The following is a 23,270-nucleotide window of genomic DNA, read 5'->3' as shown; positions in this document are numbered from 1 at the left end:
ACGGCGCCAGCGCGCGCGGCCTCCCCGCCCCCGCCCGCGGGCCAACCGCCGGGGCGCGCGCCCGAGGGCGGTCTCGGCCCCAGAGCTCGCGAGAGGACATGTCGGCGGCGGCCAGCGAGGGTGAGCGGGCGGCTGCGTGAGGGAGCGGGGGGCGGGCGGGCGGTCCGTGCCGCCGCTCGGCCGGGCTCGGCCACGCGGGGTTCCGCGGGGGAGCGAGCGGCACGTGACAGGCGGGGCGGCGGAGGCGCGTCCCCGGCGCGGTGGCAGCGGTGCCGCGCACGCGGGGGTCGGGCCGGCCGCCGCCGCGGCGGGGCCGGAGGGCGGTGAGCGGCAGCCGCCAGCCGGCCGCCGCCGCCGGGCCCGTGGGTAGCCCTGCGGCGCGGTCCCGCCCGCGCCAGCCAGAGCCATCTTCAGGCGGCTGAGGCGTGTGGGAGTGCACCTCGCCGCCCTGGCCCGGCGCCAGGAGGGGCGGCCCCCTGCCCACCCGCCGCGCTGTTGGGGGCTGGCAGCGGCGGACGCCCCCTGCCCGCCGGGCAGGGTAGGGTCCCCGCTGGGCCGGGGATGCGGTGGCGGCGGCGTCCCCTCAGCCCAGCCGCGCCTCCCCGGGGGCCTCCGGCGCCCCGCAGGGCCGCGCAAGTGGGGTCAGCACGGCGCGGGGGTGCTGGTGCCGGCGCCTCCGCACCGCGCTCTGCGATGCGGCCCCGCTGGGGCCCTGCCCGGCGCGGGCTCTGCCGTGCCTGCCCTGACAGACTTCCCTTCTGGTGCGCTGCGGTCACGGATTATTTATTATTATTATTATTATTATTTAGTAAGGCGCACAAACTCCTGAGTGAGGTGCCGGGCCTGTGGGGAGACAGGCGTAACTGCAGGGCCCAGCCTTAAATACGTGCATGGAAACGAGAGCTGTTCAGAGCAGTGAAGTCGAGACCTCTGGCCTTGATGCCCCAAATGGTGTAACTACAGCTTAGGTTCGCCTACCAGTTCAAAGAGCAGCTGCCCCTAGACCAGGGACTGTTAATAGTTGGGGTTTTTATTTGTGAAATACGTGGATTTAAGGTGGCGCTTGGCTGGTCAGCTTTGTATGGAAAATAACAGGTGTGTGTGCAGCACTTGTATGCACAGATCTGTAGCTCAGATGCACATAAATCGGTTAACGCTTGTGAGAGTGACATTCTTCAGAATGGAGGGAGCAAGATAGACAGCAGTGCTGCAGTGCTTTTCCTCTGTGCCAGCAAATACGTTTGCCTTTATTCTGTTCATATGCTTTTTGTATTGGTTTCTAAGTATGCAGTGCAGCTTGGTGCAGTTGAGAGAGAATACTGTCTTCATGGCTGCAGCAGGCAATATAGCTGAAATAAAAACTACAGGATTTACAATAAAGTGAATAATTTCTTTAATCGTGAAGTAAATATCACAAAATTATCTCTTCACGCTTATTGCACAAGCAGCACCATGAAATCTCCTAACTTTTCTGTCAATGTGTCTAAAAGGTTCAGGCTGACATAATCACCTTTTAAGAAAAGAGTCCAGCCTTCGCTGTACTGTGATTACAGCGAGTTCCACAGTTCTTGTTTATGGGAAGGTGATTATGCTTCCTAACATTATATCTTTCCCTTTATGATGGAAAAATGAATTAATTGATTTTTTAATTAATTGAAGTTTTCAGCAAAGGCACAGCTGGCATTTCATAAGATTATTAATGTTTGGCATTTTATCTAGTTCCTTCCTGCAATTTTCCTTACTGGGCAAATTATGATTTTGTGGTATAACTTGCATTTAAAACTTGACAGAATGCTGTCACCATTTATTAACATAATAATACCAGTTATTAAGAAAATAAAAACACATGGAAGCTGAAAATCCTTAGTACATTATTGGAAGTGCTGTACAATTTCCACGATTTGGCTGTGTTTGGAGAAATGTAGGAAACTGAACTTAATGATACAAGTGAGTTTTTGGGAGCAGTCATACACTAACATGAAAGTCACCTTAATGTTTACTGTTTTTAATCTGTGGGATTCTGTTGTATGAGTTGTTATAAATGAGCTTTAAAGATGAAGGTTAATACACAGATATTCAGACAAATTTAGCGTCCATATGCGTAAAATGTCCAATAAATTGGAGCCCTTTCTCATTAGCCTAGAAATCAAATCAGATAATGACATTATGGATTAATATGATATTGGATAAGGAATATACTTAGCTGTGGTTTTGGTTTGGTTTTTTTTAACCAGCGTTTAGGTTACTTGGTTAATTATTGGAAGAAAGAGGGAATACATTTTACTGTAGGCTGTTTCTTTTTTTAGGCCTTTTTGGTGTTTGCATCTTGTAACTTCTTCCTCATAAGTGGTTTGGTTTGGTTTTTTATGTGTTTAGTGTATAAGCTCTTTCACTGATTTGTATAGAAACCGTAACATAAGCTTCAGCATATGAGCATGCAAACCTTTAAGAGAGGAAAACCCCTATCTGTTAGAATTCATCTCTCAGAACAAAGGCAACATTGTGTGGCTGAGCAACGTATGGGACCTTTTAGGCTGATAACCTATGGGTTCAAAGCCAAAACTGGAAAACCTCATTAATGTTGTATGAAATGGCATTTAATAAATGCCAGCCTTAAAGGTAACTGGTGTGTGTGTGTTTAACTTTTCTAAATTTAGTATGCATTAGGTTTCCACTGACATAATCATATGTGTCTGTATATGCATATATGTACACACATACTTTAAAATACTCTAATAAATTAACATTGATGATGGAACAGATATGCTTGAATTGTCACAGCAAAAAGCCAGAATGTGGTTGTGAGCAGTTTCCTCTTCTTTTTCTATATAAAGTTTTCTTCATATGGGAATCTATAGAAAACTGAAATATTTTTCTGTTATTAAGGGAGGTTTTAGTGCTTAGGTACAATTGGCACTTAAACTGGCAAGTGTGAAGACATTCCAGCTCTAAGGAAATATGCAAGATAGACTTGAAGGAGTTAGGACTGGTCTTACATACTATAGTTGAGTTAAAAGGAGTGGGTGATGCACCTCTAGCACTATCATTCTTGCCAGAGGTAACTGGAAAGACAAATAATTAGTGTGTTAAGCGTTTGTGGAGTAATATGAAAGGTGCTAAACATGAGCTTGGAGCATATTGAAATTAGTTTACTCGAAGTACCTAATAAGGTACTTGAACATCACGTAACTGCAAAAACTGAGAAAGCGCAACTTGTATTCTTAAGGTTTTAATTTCTTCAGTGGAATAGAATATGTAATTTTTAAGAGAATCCTTGTGACATTTTTGTGATTTTTGTTTTTCTTATCTTTACTTTCCAATTAACCAGAAATGTGCTGAAACAGATGCTATAGAAGGAGGCTAGAGAAACAAGGTAAGTTCTATATCTTAAAACAATTAAACCTTTTTAAATACAGGTTTTTTTATAAAGCTGCTACTTTTTTAGGGAGCAGTGCCTCACTTTAAATTGTGCTGGTTTTATAATCCTGTTAAAATCAAACGTTTTCCAAGAGCTATGTTCTCATACAAGCAGGAATCTGAGGATATGTAGTACCTGTGTTACATAAGCTGTTACACAAGTTACTGTGATGCTTTTGCTTTGGCATTTGATACGAGTGGGTTTTAATCACCTCTTAAAATTTTGACTTAAATATTCTTATGTTGATTAAATAATATTTTCTCTTTTTTTGAAGGACGGTCATGCTTGCAAGCTTCACAGATTATGTTAGGCTTTCTCTAAATGTAATAGTTTTTATATTGGTAGGTAAAACTTCGGCCTATATAGAATTTTGTTTATTTTTAACAACAACTGCAGTGACTCAGGCTCATTAGCTCCAGAGCACTTAATGGCACAGCACTTCCAAAGTACCACCAAGTCCAATGTGTTGTGATTAAATAAGTCAAGTTATAGATGAGGAGACAAACTTCTTTCTCGAAGGGAGTAACCAAGGGTGTTTAATGGCTGCTGATAGAGTTGTTGGTTATTAGGAGGGGACTGGAGCAGCTTAGTAAAATAAGGAAGGAACTTGGGTTATGTGAACTAAAACATTCTTGTTTTGGAACTGCGTGTTCCTGATGTTCATCTGGTACTGAAATGGTGAAAATTTCAATCCTGCCCCCTCCCTCCTCATTTTTTGTATGGGGAAAAAGGGCTATGTCTTTGGGTGGGGGGTAGGAGAGGTTGCTTTATTTTCAGAATGACCGAGTTAGAGCATCGAGCTTAAAGCCTCCTTGATAATTTCTGCTGAGGCCCCTCTAAGATGAAGCAGAGCGTTGGCTCCACCTCTACAGAAAAAGACACTGCACACAACTTCCATGGATAAGCTCTGCTTCAGGGAATGGAAGAACAGCAAGATATACAAAACTTCCTGGATATACACATAAGGTGGTATGTATCTGGAGCATTGATGTATTCCAACAGACTCCAGAACTGTAGTGTTAGGCAAAAAATTAGCAACTGGAAATGCTGAAAGGTAGGAGAGCTTCCTTTAAGATGAAGGTAAGGTGTGTTTTAGGATTGCATTCAGGCTACATGAAGAAAAGCAGGAGTGATTAGAGTTGGCAAACCAGTTCACTTAATGTACTGGTTTAGTAAATCTGTAACTGTTGTTTCTTACTGGGATCTACTACATTTTTAGCAGCATGTCTAAAAAAGAGATCAACAACTGAAATTAAGCACATTTGCACTTGACAGCTTGACGTGAATGTTTCATGTTTGCTTCTTTAAATGAAACTGTTTTGTACTGCATTGAGCACAGTGAACCGGTACTGCTGGCATTGATTCTTAAGCATTTTTATCCTGAACCTGAAGTTCAAGAGCCTAAATTGCATAATATTAATATGGAATAAAACTTTTTCAAACTTTTTTTCTGTGGTAGCAATTGACAGCTGCTGTAAAACTACTCTTTGGGGTCGTTGAGGCTCTGTTAAAGCCACAGTCACAAAAATCTTCCATATCCTTCCATATCCTCCAAAGCAAATGCACATTACAGAATTTATTAGAGTCTTCAGATTACTGTTATTAAATCCAGAAGTTAATACAACAGTTTTGCACTTGTGCAATAAACTGAATCTGTGTGATGGTTGACTCAGTAGATAGTATTTTAAGATTTCACATTCGGGTCCTTGGCTAAAGCTTTTAATTAAATGTTTGAAAACTGGCTTAAACCTGGGCATGATGCCAAAAGCAACACAGCAAGAGGGAAGTCATAGTTAATCTCATTTTTGATCTTTACCCTGACTAGTGAAACACAAATGAACAAAACACTAAAAATAAGACAAAAAGATGAAACCCACTGGTTTTCTACCCTTCTCAAACTGTGAGAATACAAGACATCATCCTAAGTTATATCCCTGAAAACATGGACAATGCTATTTTTGTTTCTAATGTTAGAAGTATGCTGGTAGGCTAGGGAACAGTTGCTGAAAACTTGATTAAAAATTCTGTAGACATTAAATTTAGTTTGCCAGTCATTCTTCACTCTAAATGTGAAGGTAGCTCATAAAAATTCAGCAGAAAACCTCATTATAATAGAGTTTAAGTTGTTAGTGTGTTGCAGTAAGTTCTAGTTAATACCCATAAGTGGTTCTTCCATCTCATGAAGTGGGAAGTTTCTCAGTATTTCCTACACAAAAAAAACCCCAAACAAACCAACCGAAACCAAAAAGCGACCCAGAATTCCAGCTACTGATATTCTGTTTGATTGTGTTGCTGGCACAACCTTTTAATTTTGTTTGCCTTTTTTTAAAAATGAAAATGTATTGTTTAGTAAAGTTGTAATCCAGCAAAGTTTTAGACTTGTTTATGAGACTGGAAGGTTTGCACAAAGTTGAACACATGGTTAATGCTTTTTGGGATTTAGAACCACATGTTAGTAAAGCTTCAGGAAAGTAATAGTTGTGGTTTACACAGATTTCTTTGCTTACATTATGAACATCAATGTGGCGGATGTATTCCTTAGTGTACCACACTGTTACAGATGCTATTTTGTTTACAGGTAATCTCTTTTACATTGGTAGGTATTCAGTGGAAACTGTGAATTATAGTCTTAGTGTTAAGATTAACTTAAATGTTAGTCTGAGAGAACATGTGATGATGCCATTAATGTAATTTTGTGTTTTAAAATGCTGTGTAAATTGTATCAATATTGCTGTATATTGTAGATTAGCCATCCTTCTCAGCACACTTCATTCTTGTGTGTAAGTGACTCTGGAAGTGTGAAAGCAAAGGAGTGTGTTTGTACTTTTGTATAGTCTTTCTTTGGTGGTAGTCAGGCAGACGAGGACATTGGAATGTGTATTTTGAACACGGAGCTTTCTGAATATACTGAGATTACTATACAGGAATTAACGGGATTTTTATGTTCATTATGGTTGGTCTGAATTTTAACACCTGTGTGTTATTTTAGGGGTTTTTGAATAGATTAATCTCTCAACTATTTTGGAGCATCTGTTTTTTCATTATGATATCATGTTATTTGGTAGGTTATTTTTTAGGATTTTCTCTTTAAAAATATAATCTTAAAAATACCTTTCCATGGAAGATACAACTCAAGACAGGCAACCAGAAGAAATGCCTTAATGTTTTGCTCATGATTTTCAGTATGTAAGTTACACTCCTTGTACAACTATACTTCCTTTAAATATTCTTAGTTTATTTATAAGCGTTTTTTAAAGACTTGTGTAAACTGTGCGAATTGGGAAATAATTTTTAAAATCTTTTTGAATCAGCTGTTGATGCCATTTAATAGTGATGCATAAGGTTTTCTATTGATTCAAATCAATAAAATATTTTTTTTGGGTGGCAGTATGCTTGTTCACACATTCTTGTCTCATAGTTATACTCGTGCTTACTTTGCATCCAACCAAAGGAAATAAATTCATATACACTCCTAGTAAGAAAATTCTGAAAATTTGTACATTCAGACTCTCATTGATGTAGTATCGCTGTGCAGAAGCATTTGCTATTAAATTGAATACAAAATTATCAACAAAGCTTTGTGTTTGCATGCCAGTTCCTCATTTTTAAGTTTTTCACTATTACAGAGTGGAGGGTTTTTTTAGTAAAATTGCAGAATTTAATGCTTGTGCTCCAGAGGAGTAGATGGACTTGTACTGATTAATGTGTTTTTGCAAACCTTGAAGTTTTTCAGTTAAGTCCAAAACATAAATACAATTTGCAAGTAGTCAATGTGCTAATAATGCTTGCTATTGCCGAATACTAAGGAATTGCTTCAAAAGCAAAGTTGATCAGTTAACAGGTCCTTTGTTTAGGACTTGCCATTATTTCTTTAAAAATGTCCAATGTTTCTGTAGTTTGGCTTATACAGTTTAGGTAAATATTCAGAATAATCACAGCATCATCACACAACTGTGTATGAAGTTACAGGAATGACTAAAAACCTCGCTAATTTCTAGTTAATGTATTTAACACTGATTTCATTTGGAGTTACTGTACAGCAGAAAGATTTCAATATCTGGGTTGTGAGGGTAGTGCTCACTTGCTGTGTTTCTAGTAAAAATTTAAGAGAAGTTACTGCTTTATTATTTTTGCATTTGTATGTGTTACTTATAGTAATGCCTCTTTACATTAATGTCAAATAATACAGCAGCACTCAAATACTTTCACTTGGTGTAAGATAGTTTACTGAAGAAATTCTATCAGTTCCTGCAAAATATAAACCATCTTTGTGTTTATAGGAATTACAAATCTTCCAATGTGAATCAAGCTTTAAATAATTCACCTTACCTCTGTAGCCAATTTCAACCAACTTTCTTCGCTTCTGTGAATGACAGAGTGTAATTGGTGATTTCTTCTGAAATCAGAGATCAGCATGGTGAGGCAAACTGTTCTGGCTGGGGTAGATCCAAGTTGAGTGGTTAATGACTATCTCCTTTCTCTGCCAGATGTTCCACCCTTCCTCTCTTCTGCCAGCTTAACCATTTGATGCTTTTTTACCAGGTCCTGCAAAATATGCCTCATTTTAAAAGCTCATCACACAGAACTGGGAAAACAGAAAGGTGGAATCTCTGGGAAAGGGTGAAATGCAGATGGTAGCAGCCTACTTCAGTCAGTAGTTCATCTTTTTCTGCCCTGCAAAAGTTCTGGGCAGGGGCAAAGGTGGGCAGTATGGAGAGAAAGTAGAAATCTGAAATGGAGGATGGATAAAACTCTAAAAGTTAGTTTCCTTTTCTGCAGACTGAACAAGATCGAGAGTTGATGGGAGGCTCTTGAATATAAGCACGGTTCTAAATCTACTGTTTCACAGATATTTGGGGCAGTGATAGTAATAGGGCCAGAAGGTAGTCTGAAAGGTAGAATTCAGTAGCATCTCTTTGAGCCTGTGGGTTCTTGGCATCTGTATGTAGGCTTTTGATAGCCTAAGCCAAGCATTATGCTGGCTAGTTGAGGAATATGGTCAAGAAAAGAAAAGATATATTAAGAAAAGTTGATATACAGAGCATTTTTGACAGGTGAAGTGGGAGCTGGTATGAGAAGTGATTTAGTGATACATGGAGGAGAGAAAAAACCAGTGAATTCAGGAAGAAGAATCAAGAAGGAAAGCAGGTACTGGAATGATCTGGGGAAGAAATGAACTGTGATCTAGAACAGGCTGCCCAGAGCAGCTGTGGGTGCCCCGTCCCTGGCAGTGTCCAAGGCCAGGCTGGATGGGGCTTGCCAGCAACCTGCTGTAGTGGGAGGTGTCCCTCTGCCCATGGCAGGGAGGTTGAAACTGGATGATCTCTAAGGTCCCTTTGAACCCAAACCACTCTGTGATCCCATGAAAATAAGCCAAGGTAAAAAGACAAGCTAGGGCTGTAGTTATAATTACTATAACCAGGTAATGTTTAATGAATGTCTTGTTTTCATCAGATTATCATAGCTTTCCAGCAGTTTTGCAAAAATGCTATTAATGCTGTTCAAAAAATGTACCTTTGAGTAAAGAGTGGTATTGCTTAGATTTTTCAGCCTTTTTTACTGATTTCTTTATGATTAAATATATTGTATGCTTTAGTGTTAGTAAATGGATTTAACCAAAGTGTTTTGAAACATGCTTACCCTAAGAAATTACATTTGGTGGTTGTTAAATGATGGAAGTGTCTTACATATTAGAAGGAGTACTTAAGTATGTTTTCTGAAGACCAAAAATGTCTAGTATACAAAGAAAATTAAAATTATTATATAGGGGAAAATTCATGGCTTGAAGTATTTTTAGGTTCGTGAGTTTGTAAATTGATTGTTAATCTAGTTTTGATGTGTTCATGAAAAGAAATGTTCAGTAAGAGGTTTTTCATTAGCATTACACAGAAGGATATTAGGATAATGTATCAAAAATACTTCAGCCTGTGTTTTAAAGATTCTTTTTGGCTCACTGAAGTTTATGTTTACTTCACACTTGAAGTGTATTTTCCGCTGAGGGGAGAGAACTATTCAGCCACATAACTTACTGAAACATGATTAAGGTAATACAAGTTTTCTTTTGGTGGAACCTCTCATTCCAACCCTACCAAAGATTTTTGCCCGCTTAGGTTTGTTCTCCTGAAACCATTTCAATTCAGATTAGCCAAATCAGCCAAGGTAACTGTTCAGAATCTTGAAGCTGATAGAGCTCTCTGTGGATAAGGAGCGCCCATGCCAACAGCTGACCCAGCAGTGTGGACAGGACCATCATAACTAGAAATTGGGTGGTGAAAACCATCCGAGAGACTGGTAATATTGTCAGCCAGTACGATTGCAAGTGGACTTGGTGGTTCTAGCAGAAGTACCCTATGTTTAGTCAGTATGCCATTGGGCCAAATTAGTCAATAACTATAGTTCAATTTTTGTAAACATTTGAAGTAGATACTCTAGCGGTGACAGATGATCTATGTTGTATTAAGGAATAACCTTTAGTGAGAGTTGTTCAAGTTTTGTTATAATAAGGCAGTGTTGCTTAGAAGCTTTCTGTATTAGAATAGCAGACTTCAGTAATGGTGTTTAATGTTTTTTAATTCAGAAATACCTTGTTCTTTAAATTGCAGGGCAGGGGAAGAATAGGTACAAACACTCTTGGGTTCTGTTACACTCATCTATCAGAGTTAAATTGATTCTTCTTATTTTGTAAATTTCTACGTTACGTTTTCCTTAAAGATGATCTTTGGAAACTATTAGTCTTAACTGACTGAAGAAAATAATTCGTTGCAGTCAAGCTTTTTATTTTTTAAGTCTATGCAAGTGAAATACATATCTTTCAATACAGGAGGCCTTTTTTCCTGTTTATTAGCTTGCTGTTGAGTGGCTTTTGAGATTTTAAGTAGTTCTGAAGGGTGTTATGTTTCTTGATCAGCTTATTCTTGGTTACTGCCATTTCTGCATAAACAGAAGACTGTTCTGTCTCCTTTATAAACTGAGGGAGATGAGAATGAGAATTGTTTTGTATGGGGAAAGTTTAATGGCTTTTCTTCACTACAAGTTGCACTACAAAACAATCCCAAGGAATAGAGTTTAGAAGTGTTACAGCTGTTAAGTGTAGCAATTTGTGCAGAAATCTACTGTAAACAATTTTATGGTTATCATCTATCTCTTATTTATTTTTAAGCAAGCAGCTTTGTAGGGAATGAAATATTGAAAGACACAATAGTTTAACAGATAAGACTTCTTTGAAAGTTGCCTTAGGCAACATAAACTCTCATGACCCAGAGTTTCTACCGCATTAGTCTAGCTAATTTCAGTATGGAAAATGGAGTTCAAGTTCATTTTAGCTTTGGAGATCGTGAGAAATTGTTTCTTAAAGCATTGAGGGCACGGACTGTGGATTACAGCATTAAACTGTTTAGAACCTAAGAGTTTTCAGGCACCATATTAATAATGTGCTGTTTCAGGTTATTTTAGAATATGGGTGTTGATCTGGGCATTAAGTTTGATCACTTGTAATCTTGGTTCTGTATTTCTAAAGAAACAATAGGTGATATTCCTTTCTGTGGCCTTACCTGTTCACAGACTGTATTATTTGCCATGTTAGAGGAAATGTGCTTGATTTATCAAGTAGTAAAAATTTAGCTTTTGTTTAGTAAAGTGTTATTTTGGCTTTAACAAAATGTATTTATTTTTCTGTTAAAGTCATAATATTATGTTTATAGTATATCTTTATGCTTAATTTCTGGTGTTTAGGAGGCTGGGGGTTGGGGGGTTGTGATTTGTGGTTTTTTTTCTAATTGAAAGCCTGTACTTAAATGCATGGAATTAGCATTCTTTTAGTGTGCATCCTTATTGTATCTATAAAACTCACCGCTTTAATTGTTGGGAAGATACTGCAATTTGTAAATCTGTTACAACTGATGTGATTGCGTTCACATTCAGACCTTTGGTCACTGTTGTATAAAAACTTAGGTCACAATACAGTGTGGGATATGAGCAGTTGAGCAGTGGTTCACTGTAACCAAATGTTATGGGATGCTGTTCCGTTTGCTTCCAGGTAAGGTGTAATAAGTGTTCTTTGAACCCTGCTGTATCAGTAGGTGTAACTTGGAGAAAGCATCAGTTGAAGATTCAGGAGGGAAGAAGTTGTGCACCTGAAGCCGTGAATCTAAATGATAGCTGGTATATAAGTAATGAAACAACCGTGCTCGTTCCCTTTTCAGTGCTTTTAAAAGTTTGTAATAGGAAGTAATACTTCTAAGCCAAGCAAATAAATGTATTTGCTCAGTTCTAGTAGCAGCTTTGGGTATAAGAAATAAGAAGTATATTGTCCTTACTCTGACTCTAGGATAATGACAAGTACAGTGGAGAATAACTTATGTGTATTGAGTAGAAGAGTTGGCAGTAGCATAAAGTGATATTATGGGACTGCCAAAATTTTGTGTCACAGCCTCTGTTTAGTTGGGAAAGATGAGCATTCATGCACACACAACATGCTTGTGATGAATACATGTATTTAATGTACGTAGCTAGCTGTGAGTTGTCTTTGGGAGCACTAGGAGAGCCTTCCAGGATCTTACAGTTGTAGCTTACCCAATGGTTCTGTCTAAGCAGGACAGTAGCACTATAAAAAAAAATCTTAAAACTTCCATCACCACCTTTCATTAGCCTTTAATTGTACTTTTGTCACTATACAAAACATGTCACATCATCCAGTGCAAACTGAGTTGTTGAAAAAAAGAGATGGTCCCGTGAACTTGTAAACCAGACATGTTAATTATTTGGTCCTAGGCCTCTGTTTCCTTTCTAGTTAAAGGAAATCATAGAATCATATGATGGTTTGGGTTGGAAGTGACCTTAAAGATCAACAGAATAGAGAACATTAAAATTTTCTAGTAACTTGCAAAGTCAAACCAGTCATTTTGGACAGTTAAATATGTATCATAATGTTCTACTATGATTTTTACAGGGTGGTTATGTTATGATGGATAAGAAAAGAACAGAAAAGAGAATATTGTAGATGAACGCTAAGAACTTATGTGAATCAAATAAAGAACACGTGGTAAACAGCTGCTGCTTAATATGTACAGAAAGTTGATCTTCATCTTTTTATTTAATCTGTCACCTAATTTTTTTGGTTTGTCCATTAGTGGATTACATTTTACAAGTTTTAGTTCCAGAAGTTAAGAGCAACAAGTTGACTGGTTTCCATGGGAGCTAATTCAAGTTATTGTTTGCATTGTTAATATCTGAAAGTAGCTTTGTTGGTACAAGTCAATATGCGGCAAAAGGTTTGTGAAAGGGAGGTGTTCTGAGTTGTCTGAAGGTATTGAGCAGGGACTGCTTAAGTGAGTGTCATCTGTATGTGTGCACTGAGTTCCGGTTCAGACATAATCATTTTGATATTTGCAAGACCTCCTAATTGAAGTTGCTAGTAATCCCTAATTATGCTACATTATTTTGAATTAGTGTCTAGTGTTAATTTTATTGCTGAGTGTGAATTATAAGTTAAATGCTGTCCTACAGAAGTTGATTGTATTTTTTTTTTAAGTCAAATATCGGGTCTTTGGTACATATTGTAACAATAAAATTTTTGTAATATCCATAACAGTATAGAAATAAAAAGAAGCAAAGTATGTCTTTTTCAAGAAATCATTTCTAGAAATGGTTGTGTAATGCTTGGTCATGCTTACTAAGGAAAGTAGAAAGTAGCATGTTCAACTGGAAACAGTACTGCAGTTCCTTCCTCTTTGACTTGAATCCTAATGCTTTCCTTGCTTTGTTCAATTCAAGGGCTTGGTTTACAGGGACTAAAATAAACAGAATAGCACCTGCAGCTTAGTCACAAATGGGAACATCTTGAAGTAGCTACGCAAACAAATGAAATCATGGAGTAATTTAACCTTTTCTGAAATGCCTTAGATGCTCTACCAACATTCTTTTTTAAGATTGATCAGCATTTTGGCTATCAAAGGACTCTGAACACCTAAAGGAATTGTTAAAAGATTATGATCCACTTTATTGATACAAATAACTAATTAATTATTTTCTGAACTGTCAGAGCACACCTCTTGTGAAAAGGTCTGTATATTTTCTCTTTTTTAAAATAAATGCCCATTTTAAGGGCACTAAAACGTTTAGTAAATGTATGATGTGTTAGTATAAATTTGACCCTTACTCCAGACTTGAGCTATGAAGCACTTTATAATAATAGCAAAATGAACACTTGTGTTTTGATTTAATTTTTGTTGTATGTTGTCAACTTCAATTACATAAATAGATTCTGCTGGCTGCACTGTTTGTATTTGCTGGCCACCGAAAATCATGGACCACATGTTAGCTTACCAGTTCCTTCCACAAAGTTCTGTCGTACAGCAGAACAACTGAACTTGCTTTTTGCCAGGTAAGTCTGAGTTGATCTTGCAATTATTTGAACACTGCTGCTAATCACTTCTTAATAAAACTGGTATTAAGAACTTTTGAATTTTTTTAAATTGGAATTAAATTGCTTCTGAAGTGATATGTCACTTATCTTTTATTGAAAAAAAGAGATCTTATTTACATTTGTAGATATCCACAAGGATGAGAAACTAGAAGCATAATTTGTTTGTAAACAACAATGCACATGGTTGGGGTTTTTTTTTGTTTTTTTTTTTTTTGGTTATTAGTTGGTGGGGTTTTTTTTGTTTTGTTACTTTGTCCTGCTAAATTTACATATTATAAAACTGACTGTGTGTTGTTTTCCAAGATGAGTCTAAATTTATTTGCTGCCAGTGTTAATACAGGCATTTTAAATTTTAGTATAGTACTAAAGCAAATAGAAAATTTTGACAATCAACATCATCTTCATAGACTGAAAAAATAGGAATGTCATGTTTAGATTTTTCTGAGGATTTGCAAATGGCATATTTCCATGCATAGCATAAGCATGTGTGTAGCATCTAAAAAAGATATGACTTCATGTTTTACCTTTCTAGTTTAAAGTATTTTTATGAAGCTCTTTATTTTAATGGAAGTAGTGAGAATATGCACTGTAATAGATCTAATAATCAAGTTAATCCCACTGAATGACTTAGTGTTGCCTCAATATGAGCATTGTTGACTAAGAAAAGATGAGATTAAATCAAATTATGTCTGCTCATGAGGTGATTAAAAGTAAAAAATTGTTGAAGACTGTATCTAGAAGTCCTTCACTTCTGCCAAGTTGTAGGACAATGCTTATCTATTACACTTTCAAGTATTGTTGCCATAATTCTTGTGCTACTGAGTGCTCAGGTAGCAGCTTTTAGGAAGGACAGACTTACTAGTTGTAGATGAAATAACATGTCGTCTTACTGTGATTCAGAATTTTCAACATGACTCAAGTCTTTATGAACTTTCTGCTACAAACAGTACTGTACTGTAATTAAAGTGTAACATAGTTTCTACTTACAAAGTATAGTGTCGGTAAAAGGTATATTGAAAGACGTGTTCCGTGTTATCTGGAGGGATTAATAGATGCTAGCTTCAATGCTTGTTTATAAATACCTTGCACAGCTACCTAGGTGACCATGTCTCTCTTTCACACGATAGAATAGCAAAGCAGTTCACACTCGTCTTTAAAGAAGGTTGTTGACAGTGTATTATCTTTAAAAGGAAGTTAATCCTAGACTGCTTTTTCCTTTGCTCCATCAGATTGTTTCTGTATGCTGCAAAGTGATGAAAGTAGCTGTTTCTTAAAGGAAGGTAGTAGATGTGAGAAATTTTATATAGTCGGTAGACAATTTAAACATTAATTCCATCGTGAAGGATTGATTTCATTTTAGTGACTTGAATAGTATGCGTATTGAAACTTGGCTTGCTTAACTTTAAAATATTTGTAAGAAGTCTAGCATCTTGGATAAAGTCTATTATTAATTAGCATTTTAAAGCCTACAAAGTGTGAACACAGAAGATAATTGTAATATATTTACTTAAAACATTTTTATGAGACCATGCAAGTATTTAAACACTAAGCTTTACAATATTCCTATGAGTTATATCCTTTTCACTGATGGGTAATATGAAGCTCAATAGATTTTACCAAATGTTATTGGAATATGTTAGTTTTGAGGAGGCAGTAACGTGAAAAAACAGTAGGTAAATCATCTGTATGGCCCTGCACAGCGATCAGGGTAAGGTTTAGCTTTCTGGCGCTCTTAAGGGAGCTGTGGGAGGCAACTTTTGTTCATCACAGACCCACACTCTCTGCCTGATAATTAATTTGCACTTAGCAGGCCACATCTCCCGTTACAAATGAGGTGCCTTTTTTTTTTTTTTTTTTTTTTTTTTTAATTTTTCCCCTGGAGATGGTACAGGAAGTAATGTATCATCTGTTGACTCATCCTCTGCCGCTATGCAGATATAAGAATTTTCTTTACTTTTGTTAGTTTATGTGTGTATTTGCTAGTGTAGCTTTCTTTTCAGACTTTAATCAGTCCAAAGACTTAAGATTAAGATCTCCTTTTAAGAATTAGTAAAGAGAATCTTGGTGTAACTGTATGATTTCTCTTTCAATATAGTAATTTGATGTCAGTTTTACTTTCAAAGTTCTTATACTGTATCCAAAATACTTTTAATGAGAGAGGCTATGTAAGAATCAAAATATGCAAAAGTGTTAAATGAGTTTCTGGAAGTCTTCTAGTGTCTGCTCAGTGGTATTAATTTAATGAGGAGTAGACAGTTACAAAAAATTTAATCTCAGTAATTTTATTGAATAAAAGAGGAAATTTATCTGAAATACACGTCAGTCCAGCCTTGACTCTATGCGCCTTTAAGAAGCATGTCATTCCAATTGCTGATATGGTGAGAAGCATGACAGGACTGCAGTTCTATCGTATACTTATGTACACTGTTTTTTAAAAGAAGCTAACAGTAAGATTTTGGTAATGCATAATCCAAGGTGATTACTCATAGTTAGTCAGCCGTTGATGTTTCTCATCTTTTTCTGCTTTGTCTAATTACCTTTGTAAAAATAGCTATATATGATTTAAATCATGATTGCTGTGTTTTTTACCACAGAAATTATCTTCGTTAATTAATATATCAACACTGTATTGTAACTGTATGATTTCTCCTTCAATCTAATAATTTGATGTCAGTTTTAGTTTCAAAGTTCATATACTGTATCCAAAATACTTTTAGTGAGAGAGGCTATGTAAGAAACCAACTGCACAAGTTGCAAGAAACATGGAGCTGTCAGCGGTGTTGACACTGCGTCTCTTTGGGAAAAGGAACAGGATTATACTGTGTGATGTAGTAGAATACTAAAATGGTTGAACACTTTCAAGACTTTTTCAGGAAAATTGTCTTTTGGTCTTTTAATCCGCTGTGGAATACATGAAATGAGGGGCCTGAATCTCAACAGAATAAGCATTGTTCTTGCAACAGAGGCAAACGTAATTTGAGACATTTTCTACAACCAGTGAAATTATGAATGTCAAAAATGAATTGGATGAACATATTCGGTTAATTTACTGATAATCTGGATGTTTATTAATAGCAAGTACTTTCCAAGTCTGTGTCCTTTTTGTGCTCGGTCACATACTCATCTTTACGGGTTCTAGATGCTATTTCAGTAAGTGGATTTGAAACCTACTAAGAAAATGAAAAAAAAAAAACCCCAAACAAACAAAAGAACTTTTCTGGAACAATTTATTGTTAAAATTGCAGTACCAAATGCAAAAGGTTATTTTTTTGGTTTTCACATCTTTACTATTTTACAAACACCAATGTATGAGACTTCATGTAAAAGCCAGATTAGTGATTTGGAGGAATAGTTGTAAGCGACTTTTAAATATTCTGTAAGCATTTCCAAAGCTGCTGCTGCTGCTGCTATTATTATTATTATTTATCTCTCTTTCAGTTTTGTAATTGAATACAAGTTGGAGTACAAACTTTAGAGTTCTGGGGAAAATGGTGTATGGACATGCAGAAAAAGGTATTCAGAACAATTATAAAGGGAACCCCAGTAGCTTTTCATGTAGGAATTTAATAAGATCTCAGATGTTTAATAGGATGCAAGAACAGCTGAAACGAAATTGGGCATATACAATATGTGCTACTGTCTACCAAACAGAACGTGCTGCATTTTCGAGGGCACAGAGAAACCGTTAGGTACTGGACTGTGGAGCATTACTGTTTTTGTAGCACACACCTGGATTTGGTATTGCTACAGAAACTGACTTGAAATGGATTTCCTGCAGCCAACCTTACCATTTGTTTCTTAATTTTCTTCTTACCCCTTGCTGATCGGCTGCATGCCAAGAGGAGTCATCATTTAAAAACACTGCATCTTTTCCTGTCTTTGAAGCAGGTATTTCATCCCCAGTTCTTGTCTCTGGGAAGTGACTCTTTTAGCTTACAGTTACCCTATTGTTCAGTGAGCTAAATGTTCCTGTGTATTTTGAATCTTTATGTCTGACTCCTACTTGTATTGATCCTGCGGAAAAAAAGGAGATACTGAGCATTCCAAGGGTCTGACCACTGGGACTCAGCCAATTTGAGGATTAGAAAGGAAATTTGCTGTAGGTGTATTTACGCACTTTATAGGGCCAGCCTGCATTCTGAAAGCATAGTTCTTGCCCTTCTGTTATGAGATGGAGGGAGGGATTGCCAAGTTAGTCTGACATTGGGACTTAGCACGTTATCTCAGATGCAAGTCATTAATGCTCACTGTTCAGATTGAAGTAATATTTGAGACTGTAACAGTTGCCTAAATGCTTATTACCACTCTGTTATTAGAGATCATAGTCCTCACTGTACAGATTTTTCAAGTCTTTCTAGGCGTTGACGAGGAGATCCAAGAGCTTTGTGCAAGTGACCTTCATTGGCAACTGTTAAGCTAACATGCTGGATGAGGTGCTTAAGCTTTTCAAGTGTCTTTTTTAGTGTTTCCTGACACTGAAGAAAACAAAAAAAAAACACCCAACAAAACCAAACCCAACATTTGCAATTCTAGTATTCTTCCCACTAAAGATTCTGGTGTATTACAAACTGCTAGCTATATATATCACTTAAAATCTTACTGAGTTTTATACATGGAGAAACTTAAACCTAGGTGATTTGACTGTTGACGTTCACACCACGATTCTGTAATAAATTCTCTACTGGAGCCTGGTATTGCTAATATTTAATCTGGTGTGACTATTAATTTGATAACTGTATGGTGTATAGTGACCTAGGTGTGTGTGTGAATGCGTGAGTGATGTTAAGGTTAGCCATTTGACTTGGCCAGAGTTTGAATGCACTGTGATTCTTGAACTGGTTTTGCCAGCAGACTTGTAAAGTAACAGCAGATTTACTACCCAAGTGTCGTCTGGATTTCACAGTTTTGGCCAAATAAAATAGCAGTTCTAGTGTCTCAGGTGGCAGGGAAGTATGTATTTCCCCCCCTCCTAAGATTTTTCTAAGGAAATATACTTCGCTTTTTGAAGATAAAATGTTTAAAAATAAAAGAAGCGTTTGTCTTCAGCAGTTAAGAAAGATAGCAACCACCTACAATCTGTGAGAACACTTACATAAGGCTCATACATGGTACAGGAGTTCTCTTTTGCCAGTGCTGGAACACCGTTCCTATGCAGTTGTCAAGTAAATGTGAACCAAAGCTTTACTTGCAGTGCTGGTGCATATTCTGTTTTGATCATCTATTCTGAAGGTTAAATAGGAAAATTTTGTTCTAGTTTTCTCTTTACTACTCTTAAATATTTTGCTGACTTCAGTGTTTAAAAAAAACCAACCAACCAACCAAACAAAAAAGAACCAAACTGAAATCCTTTGGGACTATTGAAAGAGTAGAGTAGTTTTGTTTTAGTTGCTACAAATAAGATGGTATTATACTTTCCAACACTTTATAAGTGGAAATGTTTTTTGGATCAAATGTAATGATGATTCATGGAACTTAAACCTTTAGATGTCTTAGTTTCAAGGAAGGGAGTGGAAACCCCTGAAATGACAAGTGATTTCTGTCTGTCAGATTAGCCTTGTATACAATGGAACTTTCTTGGATTATGCAGGCTAAAATATTGAGACTTTAGTAGTACAGTTCCTTTTTGTAAATTGATTTTTCCTCTATGTTTTTACTGTTGCATTTCAGTTATGTTATTAATACATTTTTGTGTATAGGCCTGCTTAAAGTCGGGGTTAATAAATAATGATTGCCATCTGTAAATGCAGATAAAGAATATGAAATAATTCTTCAAGATGGAGGAAGCTTCAAATAAACAAGAAAAGGGAGGCAAATGTATTGTCTTTAATATAAAGTATGATAGTATCATGGTACATTAAATTCTAAATCAGGTTAAGTTTCTCACTTCTGCATGTAATGACTGGGCAAAGTATTTATTGTACAGGGTTTGACTTTAATCAGGGTGAACTAATGTTTTCTCCTGCTGTTTTATGTGTTTGAATTGCTCATGTCCAAGCGATCAGTTCCATTAGAAATGTCAGAACGAAATACGGCTTTTGAAAACTGAAGATAAATGGGAGATGTTCTGCATATCTTGAGTCTAGTTTCATGTGAAGTAAATGCTGCTGGCTGTAACCTCCAGCTGATGATAAAGCAATTGTGTGCACCTTCTCTAGCAGTTAAAATCAGCGTGCTAAAAAAATAGTGGTTTATTCTCATACATAAAACAGTGTAAAAAGATGTTGTTTACATAGTGATGTCTTTTCTGTTTCTTGTTTGTTTTGAAAGGTATTGATGAAAATTATTTAAGTTTCAGAATTACTTTATTAATTAATAAGGAAAACCTTATGCCTAAAACTAGTAATTACGTGGATGCAAAGTTTAGAAATTGTCTTTAGAAAGTTGAACAGCTGAATTCCATTTTTAGATTCTAGTGGAACAAGAGAGAAGAATCAAAGTAATTTTTTGTTTCCTTGTTGTAAATCTTCAATTTGTCATCTTTATAATATGGCTTATGTGTTCTGTTCATTGATTCATTAAGGAGCTGTCTTGATGATGTAGGTCACAGACTTCTCCCCCCACGCCCCACCTCCCCTTCCCCGCAAGAAAAACTTATACATGTTGGTAGAGGTGTGTGTGTTTTCGTGTATGTTTGTTTTTTGTTTTGGTTTGGGGTTTTTTTCAGGAACATCAAGAGAATTCATTGCTCTAAGCTTAAAAAATATTTCCATAGTCTGATATGGTAACAGTTCATCACTACAAATGAAAAGACATGAGAACAAAATGTGATTTGAGATATGACTGAGGAATTTAGACTTTCTGGGAATTCTAGAGTGTCTTTCCTTCAAAGGTGATATAGCGACAGGGTTGTTCTAGTGTTAAAAGGATCATTTAAGTAAATACCTGGATTTTTAACAGCCTGTAGGTGAAGGGGCTTGCATCACCCTTGCAGCGAAAAATTGGAGGTCCTTCCGCATGTAACAGTGTGTAGTGACCTCATCCTGCTCTGTCAATTGGTATAGACAACTGCTTGAGGAAACCAAAAAAGGCATCAGTTGTGGTATTTCAGTGTGGATGCTACAACATGTTTTGGTTTTGCTTCCTAGAGTCCTGTGCCTGTGAAATTCTGTAATGGTAAAGGTTGGTGAACTGATAAATAGTAGATGCTTAGGCTTGCTGCAAATTTTTTTTTTATGAACTGCTTTCTTTTCAGTGGTTAAAATTGTTTATCCAAAAAGATTTAAGACAAGGAATTTGCAATACCTGAGACTTTACTGTGAATTGGAAACTTTCAAATTAGTGTTGGAGTTCTGCATCGAAGAAAGTGGTTTTAGAGGTTTTCTGGTGATCAAGTTCATGTACTGTATGAAACCCTAGTAAAAACTGGGATCTCAGAGTCACTATCAGTATCATCTGTGTTAGAGCAAAACAGCGAGAGGCAACACTCACAGCTTGCAGTAGAGGAAATTCTGTTTGAAGGGGGTGGGCAAGGCATTCACAATGAGGTTGCCCAGAGTTGCTGGAATCACCAGCTTTGGAGATTTTCAGAACCTGACCAGACAACTTCCTGAGCAGCTGGTAGACCTACTCAGGATTGGGGGACGGACTAGATGGCTTCCAGAAAGTTGCCTTCTAACCCGATTTTGTCAGGTTCAAACCACAGATTCAGCATGTTTTGTGTGAAAAGTCAACTTGTTGTGAGTTCCAGTGCAATGCTGCAAGCAGTATCATTTAATATCTTGCATATAATTCTTGTGTGCCTTGTTCCTAGTTGAATCTGGGCAATAAAACCATGTTTATGTACATTCCCGAAAAGAAAAAAAAGAAATGGACATGAAACTGATGTAGCAGTGTGTTGTAGAAGTGAAAAAAGTGAAACTGGTGTAATTTAAAGCAAGATATCTAGTTGTCTGTCATGGGAAAAGTGTTAGTCGAAGCTAACATGCAACATAATAAGTGTTAAACCTTTAGTACAAGAAGGTATTTATATTAATTTCGTACTAATTTAATGGCCTGAATACAGCTAATGTGGTTTAATCTCTTTGAAAATTGACTCCAAGATGTAACTCATAGCTAATAAATGGTACATAAAATGCTGTGAATATGAGCAGATAAGCAGCTAAATTTTCACTTAAATTCTTCTCTGAAGAGACTTGCTTGGTTAATAATGTACTTAATTTGTATGTATGAGTGGGAGTTTGAGGAGAGTGTAATGTCAGGAAATCGAATGAGAGCTGGGTAAATTATGCTTCTAAAAGCTAAGAACAAAGAAAAAAACCCTTGCATAACACTAAGTTACTGTGTCTTCATTTAATATGAAAGCACCAGTTGGTAACTGGATAATAAGAATATGTACTTTACCATCATAATTGTTCTACTGAGGTTTATTATCAAGCAGTACTTGCTTATATTTCTTATTTTTAAATTGGCACTTTCAGTAACATGGTTCTTTACTGCTTTTTGTAGTGTAGGCCATTCGTTGGTGGTCATGAGCATTTTTTGTCATCTTGATGTTTTTTAATTGAAATATTTTGCATATGGTCACTGAAACACATGTTACATTTTAAAAACCTTTCAATACACACCCCAACATTTGTGGTATTTGTATTCAGCATCTCTGAAGTTTGAATTTAAAGTCTGAGTATGGGCAAGCAGTAGTGTTTCTTAAGAAAAATAACTACAAATAAACAAACAATGTAATAATAAGACATTTCTTCATTTTTAGGGTTCTTAATTAATTGTTAATATTTCCTATTGTTCAATTTTCCAAGAATCCAGGGATGGACTTTTCAATTAAACCCATAATGATTTATTGAAATTTTAATGACTTGATAGAGTTCTGTGAGCTATAAAAAGCCTGTACCAGTAATTCATGCTTCTGTCTCTCCTCACTGTAGATTAAGTACCACATTAATGATGGAAAGGAAAGAAATAATAAATTGAGACTTCTATTCCACTCTGTAAACTATTTTACAATAAGTAGCTAGTATGCAATAAAATTAATTTGAAAAAATTCATGACAAAAAGCCTTCCTTGCTGGAGCGACTGAAGATTAACTAGTTCTAATAATACAATTCTGGGGTGGTATGAAGTCCTGTATTAATATCAGTTGATTTTTGATCCATGTGAAAGTTGTGCAGTGCTTCAAAATATTAAAAGTCATTTATATGTTACCATACATTAATTCAGCATTCTCTAGTATCAGCTACTGAAAAAAAATAATAAAAGTTTTGCTGATGAATGGGCTGTGTCCATTGCTAGAAGGGTAGGGCACAGGAACCTCCAGGCATTCATAGGGGCATTTAAGACTGTGTAATTTTTCTGCCAAAGAGACTGGAGAAACTGTCCTGCTTCTCAAAACCAAACAACTGTTTAATTGCTTGTAAATACATTGCTTAACTATATTTTTGCAAACACTTAATATCTGTGGGAAATTAGTAGATAACCTAC

At 36.9% G+C, this 23,270-nt stretch overlaps 1 protein-coding gene across 5 annotated transcripts in view; it reads left to right on the top strand.

Moving 5' to 3' along the window:
• The first annotated feature begins 16 nt into the window (after positions 1-16).
• The window catches only part of MRTFB (myocardin related transcription factor B), an 85,382-nt gene continuing 62,128 nt past the window's right edge, over positions 17-23,270 (top strand). For all 5 annotated transcript variants that reach the window (XR_005103823.1, XM_037384968.1, XM_037384971.1 and 2 more), the window contains exons 1-2: positions 17-120; positions 3,329-3,373. The gene's annotated coding sequence lies outside the window, so the exon portion shown is untranslated. The remainder of the gene's footprint in view (positions 121-3,328; positions 3,374-23,270) is intronic.

Source organism: Falco rusticolus, chromosome 4 (genome assembly GCF_015220075.1).
Source record: "Falco rusticolus isolate bFalRus1 chromosome 4, bFalRus1.pri, whole genome shotgun sequence".
In the NCBI taxonomy this organism is placed as follows: Eukaryota; Metazoa; Chordata; class Aves; order Falconiformes; family Falconidae; genus Falco; species Falco rusticolus.
This window is presented reverse-complemented; position numbering and strand designations above follow the sequence as displayed.